We start from the raw sequence: 17559 nt of genomic DNA on the forward strand, positions 1-17559 counted from the left end.
CAGAGAGGGGAAGCGACTGGCACAGATCACACAGCCTGTTAGTACCTCAAGTCCAGCTGATAATTAAGTCCCTGGTACAGTCGTCCTTCTGCCAGATCACGCTGCCCCTCCCAGAAGGTCCAAAGATCCACAGAAGCACCCTGAAAACCCTCAGAATAAACACCCCAAGTCAAACTTTCCTAAGGAAACACTGCAATGTTATAAAAACACTGAAGTGCCCTTTAGAGTTCAGCAAAGGCGAAACAGAATAACTTCTATCACTCTTCTTTCTTGCAGCTGCCACTGGTCTGAGTCTGCACAACAGGCTCCTTTGTCTCTATGCACCCATGTAGCCCTTCTGAGTGACAGAAGCCCGGGAACACCGAGGCCCTGGGCCCAGGCCAGCCGGAGTGGAGCTAAACAGGCTAAAAGGCAGGCGGCTCTGACACTCCTTTATCAAACACCACTCACTCCAAGCAGCAATAAACACAATTTTGCATGCATGATCACACTCCGTACAGAGTGAGTGAATAAGGCCTGAGCTGTAGGATTCACCTCTGCACCCTGACAGCACCTGGTTAAGAGCTTGGCTGTTAATGAAAATGTTGGCAGTTCAAATCCACCAGCTGCTCCTTGGAAACCATATGGGGTGATTCTGCTCTGTCCTATAGGGTCACTATGAGTTGGGATCAACTCAATGGCAACAGGTTTGGTTTTTGTGGTAGTAAATCCTACCACCTGCAACTAAGTCAGTTTACTGTGGAATCCAGCCATCTCCCCACCTCCCCAAATTAGCCAGCTAACAGCCAACGCCTGATGTAATAATACCACTTACCAGCCACCGCTGGGCCTGCCAGGCCAGACTAAGGCAGTGATTACGTACATGCACTTGGCACTGTGAAGTGCCCTAAATGGCTTCGCGACATCCTCAAGGACTGCAAATCCCAATATGCTAATACCACAGAGTAGAAACTCCCAGGAGAACATCTGGTTTGACCAGGGGCTCCACACCAGTGGCTCCCCCATTAAGGTGAGCCCCAGCCCAGACTGAGACAGATGAGGCCCACTTAACCCTACAGATCCCATTGGAGAAGAGACTTGGAGAGCAAGTCTGCTAAAGGTGGAGCCCTCCACCATTCACCCCAGCCACTTGGCCATAGCCACCTACCTCGGGCTCTATGCCAAACATGGGTCCCCTTAGGGTGCTGTAGTTAAGTGTATGTGTGACAAGGGTACTATATGTAAAAGCTATCATCACTCATTCTTTGAGATTTTGACATAAATAAAAATCAAACAAGAACGCACATAAGAGCAAACATTTAAAGAGTCAAACAAGCTAAGGATATGGAAGGATCTACCATGTTGGTACACCGACCACACCTGGGGTCTGAGATGTAGGGGATATAGTTTTAAGGAGTTCGCCACTGGCCATATGACAGGCAGTGTGATGGAGTGAAAAACAAGTACCAGTCTGACATGGATTCAGCCCTAGCTTCTATGACCTGGGCAAGTTGCTTCAGGTTCTACTATCACTTTCCGCATCAATAAAATGGTGACATCTCTCTGGGTATCACAGTAAAATATCAAGTGAGGACAAGGAAGTCATCCTTTAGGGTAGTAAATGCACATAATAAGCCATCAATTAATACTTGTTTCCTTCTTCGCCCTCTTCAGTACTTTTTAAAAACTGCCTTCCCTTTAGTATCAAGCATTCCTTTTCTGTTTTATTAATTTCTCAAATACTTTTGCCAAAATTAACAACCCACATATATTTTATTCCAGCAATTCAGTGTATCTTCCCTAAAGATATGTGTGGAAAAGTAAGTCTATATATTTCTATATATAGATATATACATATATGTATGTCCAAGGATGGTCACTCCAGCATTGCTTGTGACCTTCACCAAAGGACAACAGAACACCCATTAACTAGAACACTATCACAGTGCTTAAAATAAAGGAGGTAGTTTGGTGAGTGCTAAAAAAAAGAACTTTAAGTTATAAAGCCTTAAATAGAATGACCAAATGTGGATAAAATTTTTTTTTTTTTTCCAAAAGATATATAACACATGTTACTCTACACACCCATTATGGGTTGAATTGTGAACCTCAAAGGTGTGTGTTGGCTTGGCTGGGTTGTGATTCCCAGTGCTCTGTGGTTGTCCACCATCTTGTCATTTGATATGATTTTCCTACGTGTTTTAAGTCCTATCTTTATTACGTTGGTGAGATGGGATTAGTGGCAGTTGTGTTGCTGTGGCAGGACTCAATTTACAAGTTTAGACTGTGTCTTGAGCAAATCTCTTTTGAGATATACAAGAAAAAAAGGAGCAGAGAAACAGGAGGAGCTCATACCACCAAGAAAGCAGTGCTGGGAGCAGAGAGTATTCTTTGAACCCAGGGTTCCTGTGTGAAGAAGCTCCTAGACCAAGGGAAGACTGATGACAGGGACCTTCTCCCACAGCCGACAGAGAGAGAAAGCCTTCCCTGGAGCTGGCATTCTGAATTTGGACTTGTAGCTTCCTAGACTGTGAGAAAATTAATTTCTCTTTGTTGAGGCCATTCACTTGTAGTATTTCTGTTACAGCAGCACTAGACAACTAAGAAAGCACCCAAATAGTTTTACAAGTAGGAAAAGAAAGGAGTCCCTATGGGGTGAAAATGATTAACGCACTTGACTGCTAACCAAAAGGTTAGAGGTTCAAGTCTACCCAGAGGTACCTTAGAAGAAAAGCCTGGCAATCCACGTCCAAAAAATCAGTCATTGAAAACCTTATGTAGCAGAGTTCTCTGACACACATGGGGTCACTATGAGTCAGAATTGACTTGATGGCAACTGGTTTTAGGAAGAGAAAAGAGGAATGAGGAAAGAAGGAAGTGATAGGCAGAATAATGGCCCCCACCAAAAGATAACCGTGTCCTAATCCCTGGGATCTGTGAATACTTTAACTGCCAAAAGGTACTCTGCCTACGTGATTAAGTTACAAACCTTGAGATGGGGAGACTATCCTGGATTTTCTAGGTAGGCCCAGTCTAGTCACATAGATCCTTAAAATTGGAGAACCTTTGCGGTCAGAGCAAACTGTGACTATAGATGAATGGTCAGAGAAATCCAACATTGCCAGCTTAAAAGATGGAGGAAGGAGCCCACAAGCCAAGGAATGTGAGAGGCCTCTAGAAGCTGGAAAAGTCAAGGAAACAAATTCTCTCCTAGAGCTTCTGACATGGTTCTCTTAGCCCAGTTACACGCGTATCAAACTTCCGCCTTTCAGAACTGTAAATTAAAAAATTCCTGTTATTTTAAGCCACTAAATTTGTAGCAATTTGTTACAGCAGCAATAGGAAACCAATAAAGAGGAGAAACCAAAAAACCCGCTGTCGCCGAGTTGATTCTGACTCATTGAAAGAAGTGAATTACTTACAGTTTTACATCTTTCCAGATATTGAATCTTTACTCTGTATATATAATGCTTTTATTTTTAATTCTTATCTATTTTAACTCTTATTAGGGAAGGAGGGAGGAAAGATCATTTGTATGTGAGGAAATTCTTTGCCTGCCTCTGTCACCATCCTAAAGACTTAATATATCCTCACCTAGTAGAGACAAATGGCAAACACACTGAACTCTTCATAGCTATTTAAGCCAGAGCACATCATTCATTATTTATTTCTGTTGTTCTTCTTGTTGTTTTTAATTTAGTCAGATTTATTGATATAAAATTTACATGCAGTAAACCTATACTTTTTAGTGTACAGCTCTATGAGTTTTGACAAACACATATAGTCATGTTATTACCACCAGAATCAAGATACAGAACATTCCATTCATCCCAACAAGTTCCCTATGCGCTTTGTAGTCAATCTTCTCCCCTATCCCATACACCTGGCAACCACTGATCTATTCTCTAACCCTATACCTTTGCCTTTTCCAGTATATCAAATAAATGGACTCATACAGTATGTGTCCTTTTGAGTGATACAGTATGACTTTGTTTGGCTTCTCTCACTTAGCATAATGCATCTGAAATAAACTCACATAGTTATGCTTGTTCTTTATTAATGCTGACGAGTATTCCATTGATAGACATAACAATTTGTTCATCTATTTATCTATTCACTTAGATGAAGGATATTTGAGTTTTTCCAGTTTTAGGCTGTTATGAACAAAGCTGTTAGAAATATTAGGCTAGAAGTTTTTGTGTGAACATAGGTTTTCATTTCTCTTGCATAAATACCTAGGAGTGGAATTGCTGGCTTGTATGGTAAGCATATGCTTAGCTTTGTAAGAAACTGACCAACTCTTTTAGAAAATGGTTGTACCATCTTGCATTCCGAGCAGCAATGTAAGAAAGTCCTAGTTGCTCTATACCTTTGTCAGCACTTGGTACTGTCCTTTTTTGTTTTATTTGCCTGTTGTTTAGCTATTTTAGTGGATGTTTACCAGCATCACACTTTTGTTTTGTTTTATTTTTAACTTTCGATTTTGCAATAATTTTAAGCTCACACAGAAGCTGCAAATATACAATTCCCATGTATCCTTCACCAGACTTCCTCCAGTGACAATATCTTACATAATCAAAAATTATCAAAAGCAGGAAATTCAGAGATGTAAAAGACTTATACAAAGAAAACTACGATACACTTCTGCAAGAAACCAAAAGAGACTTAAATAAGTAGAAGAACGTACCTTACTCATGGATAGGAAGACTTAACATTATAAAAATCTCTATTCTACCAAAATCGATCTATACATTTAATGCAATTCCGATCCAAATCCCAAGGACATTCTTTAATGAGAAGGAGAAACAAATCACCAACTTCACATGGAAGGGAAAGAGGCCCCAGATAAATAAGGCATTACTGAAAAAGAAGAACAAAGTGGGAGGCCTTACTTCACCTGATTTTAGAAAAACAGCCTGGTACTGGTACAACAGCAGGTACATGGACCAATGGAACAGAATTGAGAATCCAGACATAAATCCATCCACATATGAGCAGTTGATATTTGACAAAGGTCCCAAACAGTTAACAGTTAAATGGGGAAATGACAGTCTTTTTAACAAATGGTGCTGGCATAACTGGATATCCATCTGCAAAAAAATGAAACAAGACCCATACCTCACTCCATGCACAAAAACTAACTCAAAATGGATCAAAGACCTAAGTATAAAATCTAAATGATAAAGATCATGGAAGAAAAAATAGGGACAACGTTAGGAGCCCTAATACATGGCATAAACAGTATACAAAACATTATAAAGAATGTAGAAGAAAAACTAGATAACTGGGAGCTCCTAAAAATCAAACACTTATGCTCATCCAAAGACTTCACCAAAAGAGTAAAAAGACTACCTACAGACTGGGAAGAAGTTTTTAGCTATGACATTTCTGACCAGTGCCTGATTTCTAAAATCTACATGATACTGCAAAAACTCACATGCAAAAAGACAAATAACCCAATTAAAAAATGAGCAAAAGATATGGATAGACACTTCACTGAAGAAGACATTCAGGTAGCTAACAGATATATGAGGAAATGTTCACGATCATCAGCCATTAGAGAAATGCGGATCAAAACTACAATGAGATTTCACCTCACTCCAACAAGGCTGGCATTAATCCAAAAAACACAAAATAATAAATGTTGGAGAGGCTGTGGAGAGATTGGAACACTTACACACTGCTGGTGGGAATGTCAAACGGTACAACCACTTTGGAAATCGATTTGGCGCTTCCTTAAAAAGTTAGAAATAGAACTACCATACAATCCAGCAATCCCACTCCTCGGAATATATCCTAGAGAAATAAGAGCCTTTACACAAACAGATATATGCACACCCATGTTTACTGCAGCACTGTTTACAATAGCAAAAACATGGAAGCAACCAAGGTGCCCATCAATGGATGAATGGATAAATAAATTACGGTATATTCACACAATGGAATACTACACATCAGTAAAGAACAGTGAGGAATCTGTGAAACATTTCATAACATGGAAGAACCTGGAAGGCATTATGCTGAGTGAAATTAGTCAGTTGCAAAAGGACAAATATTGTATAAGACCACTATTATAAGAACTTGAGAAATAGTTTAAACTCAGAAGAAAACATTCTTTTGTAGTTACGAGAGGAGGTAGGGAGGGAGGGTGGGAGAGAGGTATTCACTAATTAGATAGTAGGTAAGAACTACTTTAGGTGAAGGGAAAAACAACACACAATACAGGCGCGGTCAGCACAATTGGTCTAAACCAAAAGCAGTTTCCTGAATAAACTGCATGCTTCAAAGGCCAGTGTAGCAGGGGCAGGGGTCTGGGGACCATGGTTTCAGGGGACATCTAAGTCAATTGGCATAATAAAATCTATTAAGAAAACATTCTGCATCCCACTTTGAAGAGTGGCATCTGGGGTCTTAAACACTGGCAAGCAGCCATCTAAGATGCATCAATTGGTCTCAACCCACCTCGATCAAAGGAGAATGAAGAACACCAAGGACACAAGGTAATTGCGAGCCCAAGAGACAGAAAGGGCCACATGAACAAGAGACTACATCATCCCGATAACAGAAGAACTAGATGGTGCCCTGCTACAACCAATGACTGCCCTGACAGGGAACACAACAGAGAACCCCTGAGGGAGCAGGAGAGCAGTGGGATGCAGACCCCAAATTCTCATAAGACCAGACTTAATGGTCTGACTGAGACTGGAAGGACCCCGGTGGTCATGGCCCCCAGACCTTCTGTTGGCCCAGGTCAGGAACCATTCCCGAAGCCAACTCTTCAGACATGGATTGGACTGGACAATAGGTTGGAGAGGGATGCTGGTGAGGAGTGAGCTTCTTGGATCAGGTGGACACTTGAGGCTATGTTGGCATCTCCTGCCTGGAGGGGAGATGAGAGGGTGGAGGGGGTTAGAAGCTAGCGAAAAGGACACGAAAAGAGAGAGTGGAGGGAGACAGTACGTGGTCTCATTAGGGGGAGAGTAATTGGGAGTGTGTAGCAAGGTATATATGGGTTTTTGTGTGAGAGACTGACTTGATTTATAAACTTTTACTTAAAGCACAATAAAAATTATTCTTAAAAAAAGGAAATTGACATTAGTACAATACTATTAACTTAATTAGAGACTTTTTTCAGATTTTACTAGTTTTTACATGCACTCTTGTTTTTTGGGGGGAGGAGGACCTACAGTTCTATAAAATTTTATCACATGTATAAATTCACATACCTGTTACCACAATCAGTATATAGAACTGTTCCATCAAAGCACGCTATATTTTGAAAAGATCTTTTCATTTTACAAACATCCTTTGCTAGAAGGAATTTGGCAAATGATGACTTTCTTTTGCCCTTTTCCCAGATGACATTAAAAGCCAGTTATCTATTCTCAGGCTGCTATCACAAACCAGTGTTGCCAAAATGTTCACTTTTCAGGATGGATATCTATCCTTTTTATTCCTTCTTTATTATACGCCGGGCCCAGTGTAGGCAGTAGGGACAAAATGGTCAACAGGAGATCAGTAGTTCCTGCCTTTAAAAGAACTTAGAATAGGATATACACATAAAATTACAAATAGTGACAAGTACTCTCCACAAAACAAACAACAAAAAACGCCAAACCCATTGCCATCAAGTCTATTCCGGCTCCTAGTGACCCTATAAGACACAGCAGAACTGCCCCATAGAGTTTCTAAGGAGCAGCTGGTGGATTCAAACTGCCGGCCTTTTAGGAAAAGTAAAAAGCATAATGAAAGGTTAAAATAAGTTCTGGTTTAGACTGGGAGGTTCTTGTGATTGAGTCCCATCCTCAGATTCAATACCCATGGCCCTCCTGCAGGAACAGAAGTTCAAGTATCTGGGCCACTGGGCATTAACTATGTTAACCAACAAGTTCTTTAAAACACAGGAATCCAAGGAAGCCCTCCAGGGCCTGGGCACTCCATCAAGAATGTTTATCTTTTCCTACATCAAAGCCTGGCCAATAGATACACAGAATTGGCACTTACCCATGTGATGCTACCTCAGAGACACATTGTAGGGCTATATTTACCCCCAAAAGCTCTTTCCTACCACTGTGGCCACAGTGAGACAAACTGTGCCATTAGAGATTCTTCAGTTACAGAGGTGTCCCTCTGCTTTAGGCTAGTTACATTGAAATTCAACCAGGAAGGGGGTACATAGCAACCCATCACTGGCTTTTGGCAGATAGCCTGGTATGGCCCTCTCCTCCATCTGCAGGGCCCACACTCATATACTTTTCAAGGCTGGGCTGCTCCCTCTTCCACTGTGTCCTCATTCTAGCCTGTACATGTTTTTATTACTAACCTCTAATGCTAACTGTTCCCATGTCTCTCTCTCCCTTCTAGACCAATAGCCCCAAGAGCCTGATTTTTCTCCATCTCTTGGAATCTGCCTTCCAACTCCCTGGCACACAGTAGGTGGTCAATAAATGTTTTGTGACTATTCAAAGCAAGGCTATCAGCGTACAGAGTAACAGTAGGGCTTTGACGGAGTAGACTGTGAGAGATCAGTTTCAGTAAGAAAGACATTGATCAGACACAAGGAACAGTTGGTCTCCAGAGAAAACACAGCTCAAGAAAAATACCTTGGTGGGTCTCAGAGTAGCTAAATACAACAGCAGGATGCTTGAGCACCTGGGGCAGAAGGCAGGAGAGAAAGAGATGGTGTGAGGGAGTAGGAAAAAAATCCTGCCCAACCACAAGAATGCTCAGGACCAAATCAGCTGCTTGGAAAATGGCAGACATTACTCTTCAGTGGAGAGAAGGGAAGAAAAGGACAAGCTCTGTTTCTGGTTTTGTTTCTAAGGACATTTGCCAAGAACTGGGCTGGGGGAGGCCAGGGGCCTAAAAAGAAGTGTGCAGCAGCTGCTATGGGACTCAGCTAGAAAATCCATAAGAAATGAGAGGGGAAAAACTGCTAGAAAACAATTCATTAGTTGTACAGGGTTCTGCCTCTTTCCAGAAAGACCACGCTCCTTCCTAAACTGTTACATACAGCGTCCAAAACACTCTGGGACCCTCTGTGCACAACGCAGTGACCTGTGTTTGACAGCCGTGAGCGCTGGCTGCAATCCTGAAATGCCTCCTGAGCAGCTCCAAGGGAAGCCCCGCAGGCCCAGGAAAGAGCAGATGGAAAAATAATACACTTCCCTTGGCCCTGTACTAGCTGAGCCTCTGCATGTAGAAACTGTTTATGTTTACTGAATGGTAAATAAAAGAACTCTCAAATCAAAACACTAATTTTTTTTTTTTTTTTTTTTGCCGTCTAAATTTAAAGTATCAGAAAATTATGCCCTAGTCCATGTTTTTAAAACCACTAGCTGTTGCGCTAAGTCACCATTTGGCATTTTGGCAGGACTTTCTCTTAACCAACACCTTGATGACCTTTGCCACCTGTGGCAGTCCAGGATGAGATGTGGTCACTGAAAGCACACCCCCTGGAAAGAACAGGGGGGCACTGCAGCCAGCCCTGCTTTTCCCACTTGGAACATCTGGCAAACCTCAAAGACAGCTAACTGGGACAGCCACCAGGTAATGACCTGAAGTGCATCTGAAAACTAAGTAAGGACACCCTTCCACTAGTTTCATTTAGAAAATGTTTGCATTATCCCCAAATACGGATAATAACTGCTACCATTATGATGCTATTTGCTAAAAAAAAAAAAAAAAAAATACACTGAGCTCCTTATATGCAAGGTATTAAGTACCAGCAGGTCCCCAGCCACATAAGTTCAAGTTACAGCAATTTGCTTCCACTTTCCCTGTTGTGGAGCCCTGGTGGTACAGCGGTTAAGGGTTTGGCTGCTCTTAACCAAAGGCTGGCAGCTGGAATCCACCAGCCACTCCTTGGAAACGCTGTGGGGTCGCTATGAGTTGGAATTGATTCGACAGCAGTGGGTTTATATTTTCCCCCCTGTTGTAATTAAGGTTTCAACCAACAAGGAGACTGCTTCCTAGTAACACAGTACACTGCAAGGTAAAACAGAAACTGGTAAGTGCAAGATGGTTTTCAGGGGCCTCTGGGAAAAACAGAAAAGTAAATAAACGGCCCCGCTCTGCTTCAGTTCAGAGAAGTCATTGGTGCAGCCCACAGCCTCTGGTCGCCCAGGGGTCCCCAGTGGTGGTTCCAAACCAACTCACCTCCCCACCTCTTGCCTATCAGTTTCGTTAGGAACTAGGCAATCTGCTTATTTTAGTAAAGTCAGGTGTGGCTGACACAGAGGCTTCCTCCTCCTCAAAGGTTGGAGTAATAGCTCAAGCCCATATACGGGGTGTTAAAATACCACCTAAGCCTTCCTGCATCCAAAAGGTATTGAGATAACTGACTTAAAGATGAAGTTAGCATTAAAAATGCATTACACTCAATTAATGAGATCAGTATGAAGCTTTGTATTAAGCTCAAACATAAACCATTTAAGCCCAAACATACTTATATATATTTTTAAAAAACAAAAGGAACTTAGCACAAATATTCCTAACTGCTGTTTCAAACCAGAAACTGGAACTACATCATTTTTTCAGTGACAGGACACTACCAGAGGCGCAGCGGGCACTACTGACAAAAGCACCCCAGAGGAAACGTCACGCCCAAGTATTTTCAAACCCGTGAAGGGTAACTGTGAATCCAAGCTGAGTCTCAAACCTCATTCCCATTCCAGTCCTCCTCCTGCCCAAGGCAAGGAAGCACACGGTTAAGTTCAAAGGACCCGAACAAGATACCAAAAAGCTGCCTGTGAGCACCAGACAAAAGATACTGTATATAATTTATCTATAAATGCTAAAAATGCAAGTTGCTGTAATTATGCCTTTGCCTACATGCCCTTGTGTTCTGTCGCAGGCATTTCTAAATGATGCAGTCAGCTTAAACAAAATTCCCGTTTTTGCTTTTCTTCCTAGCTAGTGTAAGGAAAAGGAGAAGGGAAACTAACATTTTGGTTACTGTCTACCTACCATGTGTACGAACACTTGTCATTATAAGTGTTTGAAATTGCTAAATGTCCCTTAATATACATTCTCCCTTTCTTCCTTAATAACAGAACTCCCAATTTTTTAACTGGTTACCCACAGAACTACAATTTCCAGACTCTCTTGCAACTACCTGTAGCCATATGGCTGTGCTTTAGCTCCAGTCCAGTTCTCAAAGTGTGTTCCAGGTGCCACTGGGAATCCCCGAAATCCTTTCAGCTAGTCCATGAGGTCAAAACTGTTTTCATAATACTAAGGTGTTATTTGCCTGTTTCATGCTCATTCTCTCACAAGTGTACAGTGGAGTTTTTCAGGGACTACATGACATGTGATACTACAACAGGCTGAATGAGCAACAGATAAGAGAATCAGCTGATGTTTATTATGCCAGACATTAAAGAGATTTGCAAAAAATGTAAAACAGTGGCAGTCTTCTCACTAATATTTTCACATGGAAAATGGTAATTTTTCACAAAAAGTAATTTATGCTAATCTGTAATAGAATTATTATTTTTAACTAAATCAATAAATATTTTTTAATTTCTCAGTATTAATTTCCAATTACAGAAAATAAATTATTTTTCTATTGCTGGTATAACAAATTACTATAAACTGAGTAGCTTAAAATAACACAACTTTATTATCTTACAGTTATGGTGGCCAGGGGTCCAAAAAATGGGTTTTACAGGGCTAAAATCAAGTTGTCTACAAGGCTAGGTTCTTTCTGGAGGCTCTCGGGAGAATATGCTCGTGCCTTTTCTAGCTTCTAGAAGCCACCTGCATTTCTTGGCTTGTGGCCCCTTCCAGCAACATCATCACTGCAATCTCTGCTTCTATCATCATCTCTTCTCTTACTCTGATATGCCTAGCCCTCCTCTTATAAAGACTCTTGTGGTCACACTGAGTTCACCTGGATAATTCAGGATAACCACATCTGCAAAGTTCCTTTTACCACATAAGGTAATATATTCACAGGTTCTAGGGATTAGGACGTGGACTTCTTTGGGGGCCATTATTCTGCCTACAATATTGCTGTTGTTGCTGTGTGCTGTTGAGTCAATTCTGACTCATACTGACCCTATATGACAAAGTAAAACTTTTCCATAGAGCTTTCTGGGCTGTAATCTCTAAGGCAGCAGATCACCAGGTCTTTTCTCCCGTGGAGCCCTGGTGGTATAACAGTTAAGTGCTTAGCTGCTAACCACAATATTACCCATTGCCGTTGAGTCAATTCCGACTCATAGCGACCCTATAGGACAGAGTAGAACTGCCCCATAGAGTTTCCAAGGAGTGCCTGATGGATTTGAACTCTCAACCCTTTGGTTAGCAGCCGTAGCACTTAACCACTACGCCACCAGGGTTTCCCTAACCACAATATTACTAGATATAAATCCACAAAAACAAAAGCTCTTTGGGGTCCTCGACAATTTTTTAACAATATAAATGGGTCCTAAGACCAAAACCTTTGAGAAGTGCTGCTCTAGCATATAAAATTAAAGCTAAAGATGCTATTAGTTCTCAGAAGTTTCCTTCAAGGGAGGGAATGAACTCTTCTTTGCCCCCTTTTCCTTCCTGCTGGCTCAGATTTGATGAACGACTGAGTAGGCATCATGCGCAATGTGTTGGAAGCCAATGTTGAGAATATCAGAGAACAAGACAGAAGGACCCTAGGTTATGGGTTCTCAACACTGTTCAGCATCATTCCACCTGACATGGATTGAACTGTGTCCCCTAAAAATATGTGTCAACTTGGTTAGGCCACAATTCCCAGTACTTTGTGATTGTCCTCCATTTTGTAATTTTCCTATGTGTTATAAATCATAATCTCTGCCTGTGGTAAAAGAGGATTAGGGTGGGATGTAACACCCTTGCTCAGGTCATATCCCTGATCCAATGTAAAGGGAGTTTCCCTGCGGTGTGGCCTGTACCACCTTTATCCTACAAGGGATAAAAGGAAAGGGAAGGAATCAGAGAGTGGGGGGCTTCATACCACCAAGAAAGCAGTGCTGGGAGCAGAACATGTCCTTTGGATCTGGGGTTCCTGCACAGAGAAGCTCCTAGTCCAGGGGAAGACTGATGACAAGGACCTTCCTCCAGAGCCAACAGGGAAAAGACTTCCCCTGGAGCTGGCACCCTGAATTTGGACTTCTAGCCTACTCGACTGATAAAATAAATTTCTCTTTGTTAAAGCTACCCACTTGTGGTATTTCTGTTATAGCAGCACTAGATAATTAAGACACCATCCCTTCCTACCAACCTCTTAAGTAATTTTTAAGGAAGAAGAAACTCATTTCTATCTTTTTAAAGCCACTAGTCTTTTGAGTTTTGAACACAAGCAACTGAGCCTAACCTTAACAGATTAAAGTAGTTATTAAGGTGAAAAAACTAAAACTAAGAAAAGCTGAGTGACTAACCAAAGTCATACAGGCTGTAAGCAGAACTTCAACTTGAGCCCAGGGAGTCTGGCTACTAATGAACCGAGCATGGCTCCCTCTTGACCATGTTGGCAATCCTTAAACACCCTGACTATAGCAAAGGCATTTTTTGCAGGCATCAACAACAAGTATTTAGATGGGAATATGGCAAACAAGACAGAAGGTAAGTTGGAGAAAAAGGTGTTTAAAATAATCCTAACTTTTCAAAACCTTATTACAAATATACAAATTTATTACCTAGTGTGAGAAAGGAAGAACATGTTACAAATGGCCAAGTGTTCCAGTGCCAAGTCAGAGAGAGATAAGTAACTGTTCTCAATCTGGAGGAGTCTGATTACGACTAAAGCAGCAAAGCTCACAACTCTGGGTTAGATGACCAGGCCTGGGGACTTCAGTCAGATTTATGGTCACTAGTCTTGACGACTGTCAAGCCTCCGTTTTCAACACACAAATTGAAATGGACACCTGACAAACCACATTCTTGGGTTGTCTCTGCATCATCATGATATAACCAGAATCACAACTATGTGGCGGGAAAGAAACTGCAGGAATATGTATTTAAAGTAAAAGAAGAGAACTGGAAGGCCAAAGTGCTCTGCCAAATGAACTTACCAGGCCACGGCAAAAGAACTGGGGATGCTGACCGTTAGATTCCTTGCACCGCCCCCAAGCAGTGTGCAGTTGAGCACGACAGCTCCCCCAGCCCAGACGGCTGGCAGGGCTTCCTCAGGGAGTACTCGCAATTCTTGGCAAGCTTCGCCAGTTCTACTTCATCTCTTTCCCAGCTCCCCAGGTGAAGCTTTTGGAGTGTTCAGCTAACCGAACCATTTGGAAAGCAAAAAGCAACAGCCACGCTTGAACTGACAGCCAAAAATAACACTGGAATATGAGAACTCAGATATAATTAACTATTCATTAAAACTTGCTATTCAAGGGAGGAAAAGCCATAGAATTTTCAGATGTTAATATTGTGAGAGTATGGGGCCAATACCAGACCACTTCTCAAAGAATCTCTGGCCAGGGATCTGGGCATTTCCTAGGAATGTTTTCAGTGTCTGCCTTTTCTGTGATTACACTAGTGTTACAAAAATCCTACCTGTAATCTACAAAACATAAAGACTTTCAGACTAGAGACATGCCTAAGTAACACACCACTTTCACACCCATCTGTCAGCAGATCTGTCTACCCTCTAAAAAGGCATGCTTACCTACAGGTGATCATTCAGCTACAGGAAGAATTAAAAACTATTAAATCCGCAACCTCAGTTGACATCCATTTTGAATTTTTTTTTTTTAATGTGCCAAAGCCCAAGGCAACTTAACATTTTATAGATCCAAAATTTCATGTTGTGTTCTTGCCTATTAAGGAGATGCAGAATGCAGGGACACGGGGCAGTTACAGAGATGATGCCTCTAATTCATAAAAATAAGCATTTGTTTTGTTGTCTGCACTCCATGCAAGAAGAAAGGCATACACAGGTAAACAACCACAACTGAAATCTTTTATAACTAGGACTCTGGGTAGAAAGAACAGTGGTAATTTGATAGAACATAGATTGGGACACAAAACAAGAGGCATCCTGAATAAGAACTCTGTTCTAATGAGTTACTGCGAGAGTAATTATTCCAACTTCCAAGGGAGTAAATACTAAAGAACCCAGGCAAAAGTGTAAAGCTATATAGTACACTATATGAGTATAGAAGTGGTTTGGCTAGTTTCTAAAGCGATCATTATTTCAGTATTTTCCTAACCCTAAGTGAAATAAAGAAAAGTAAATTACCATTTAAGGCATAAAGGGATAAAGGAAATCAATAAAGGGCACGTACAAAAAACTGATTATAAAAAACCACTTGGGCATTTCTGATCCAGAAGCGTGTGGATTAGATATTTACAGGGCCACTATTAGTCGGAATTGATGACAACGGGCTGTTATTTGTTAATATTTTACTGTGTTTTTGTCGAAAGTTTATACAGGAAATTAAATTATTATATAACAATTTCTACACTATTATTCAGTGACATTGGTTACATTCTTCACAATATATGGACATTCTTGTTATTTCTATTTTGGTTGTTCTGTTTCCATTAATCTAGCTTTCCTGTTTCCCCTTGCCTTCTCATCTTTGGACTAGGGTAAATGTTAACCATTTGGTTTCATCTAGATTATTTTGAGGAACACAGTACTCATGGGTGATATTAATTATTTTACAGGTTAATTTGTCACTTGGCTGAAAGGTAGCTTCTGGGAGTGGTTTGAGTTTCAAGTTTAAAGAGTATCTTAGGGTGATATTCTTGGGGGTTCATCTAGTCTCTATGGCTCCCGTTAAGTCTGGCCTTTTGTTTTATTTTTAGGAATTTCAGTTTTGTTCTACATTTTCTCCCATTCCATCTGGGACAATCTATTGAGTCCCTGGTTGGAATGGTCGGTAGTGGTAGCTGGACACAATCCAGTTCTTCTGGTCTCAAGGTAGGTAATGTTGTTGTTTATGTAGACTATTGGTTCTACAGACTAGCTTCTTCTTTGAATCTTTGGTTTCCTTCTTTCTCTTCAGCTCCAGACGGGCAGAGACCAATAGTTGTATCTTAGATGGCCGCTCATAAGCTTTTAAGAGCCCAGACACCACTCACCGACCCAGGATGTAGAACATTGTCTTTATGGTCTGTATCATGCCAATTGACTGTGTTGTCCCACAAGACTATGCTCCTAAGCCCTCAAACCCAGTAGATCAATCCCGTAGGGTACCCTGGTTGTGTCTAGGAAGTACCCATAACTGTGACACCATGTGCTTTATTTTATACTTGAAAATACATGCAGCACACATAAACATGTATATACCCAAAAACCATGTATATACATATGCCTATAGTTATTCATATATGCTTTCCTGTACATATTTATGCACTTACATATCTATATGGAGCCCTGGTGGCACAGTGGAATAAGAGCTCAGCTGCTAACCAAAAGGACAGCAGTTCGAATCTACCGCCACTCATTGGAAACCCTATGGGCCCATTCTGTCCTACAGGGTCGCCATGAGTTCGAATCAACTTGATGACAACAGGTATATATCTATGTAACCAAACACATTTTTTTTTAAGTTTTTATTACTGTTGCTGCAAAATTGTATATCCCAATGAATTTTTTTTTACAAATTTTCACATAAATTGTTCACTGACATTAGTTACATAGAATTCTCTTTAACTGTATCTATACCCTTCTATTTGTATACACTCATCTTTACTATGGTTGTGCTGTGTTCACTACTTCTACACTCAGGGCTGCATTTCCCATCACCAAAAGGAACATGTCTCTAAGTTCTAAAACATCCTTATACCTCCTCCCCTTCTCCGTGATAATCACTAATGAATATTGGTCTCTCTAAACAGGTCGTAATTTTTTTGTGGCATACTACAATTAGATTCTGGATAAATACTTTTTAGTATACTGTTCAGCTCTGATGAGGGAAACAAATCTCCAGGACGATGTGGGAGGAACAAGGCACTGAAACCTGAGCAAAGAGCAGTGAATAGCGAGCAAAGAAGAAAGCAAGAGTTGCTCTGGAGGCAACCAGGAATACCAGCAGAGAGATGAGATGTCTGTTTAGATCTTCAGCTCTCAGCAAGGTGGGAGTGCTCAACCTGAAACCAGGATTCCCTAAGAGAACCAAAGTGGTCCTGAGTCTGTACCATCCTCCTGGCTTCCAGCCAAGACAAACACAAATCTCAAGATGTAAGACCTCAAGACTCCAACGGATAATATATCAAGCAAATATTAACACCTAATCAAAAAATCACTACACACACTATGAAACAAGCCACAGTCCTTTAGACCATGAAGGATTTCTGATACTGCACTATCAAATACAGAATATATCATCTGATTTTGACTTACATGCTCTTTTATTCACACACTGCTACGCTCTAACTTCACTGGTCTTGAAGTCCAGCAAATCAACGCCTCCTGTCACTGAAGCTTTACCTGGAATAATAAGGTCAAGACATGAGAAAGGAGGCAACCAGAAAAAACCAGAGAGTACATTGGGGAAAGAAACACTCTAGTATAATCATTCACTTGACATTTAAGAGGAAAACAAGACACCTGAATTTAAGGAAAATCTCTTCCTTAGTCTAAGCCATTTTTCATCTTTAACCCAAACTATT

General features: G+C 41.0%; 1 protein-coding gene across 14 annotated transcripts in view; it reads right to left on the reverse strand.

Annotated features, from left to right (window-relative positions):
* Window positions 1-17559, reverse strand: part of SGMS1 (sphingomyelin synthase 1) — a 344794-nt gene that overhangs the window by 202354 nt on the left and 124881 nt on the right. For 13 of the 14 annotated variants that reach the window (XM_049855377.1, XM_049855380.1, XM_049855371.1 and 10 more), the window contains one exon: window positions 17291-17377. The exons of the other annotated variant lie outside the window; for it this stretch is intronic. The gene's annotated coding sequence lies outside the window, so the exon portion shown is untranslated. The remainder of the gene's footprint in view (window positions 1-17290; window positions 17378-17559) is intronic. 14 annotated transcript variants of the gene reach the window in all.

This window comes from Elephas maximus, chromosome 16 (assembly GCF_024166365.1).
Source record: "Elephas maximus indicus isolate mEleMax1 chromosome 16, mEleMax1 primary haplotype, whole genome shotgun sequence".
Classification (NCBI taxonomy): Eukaryota; Metazoa; Chordata; class Mammalia; order Proboscidea; family Elephantidae; genus Elephas; species Elephas maximus.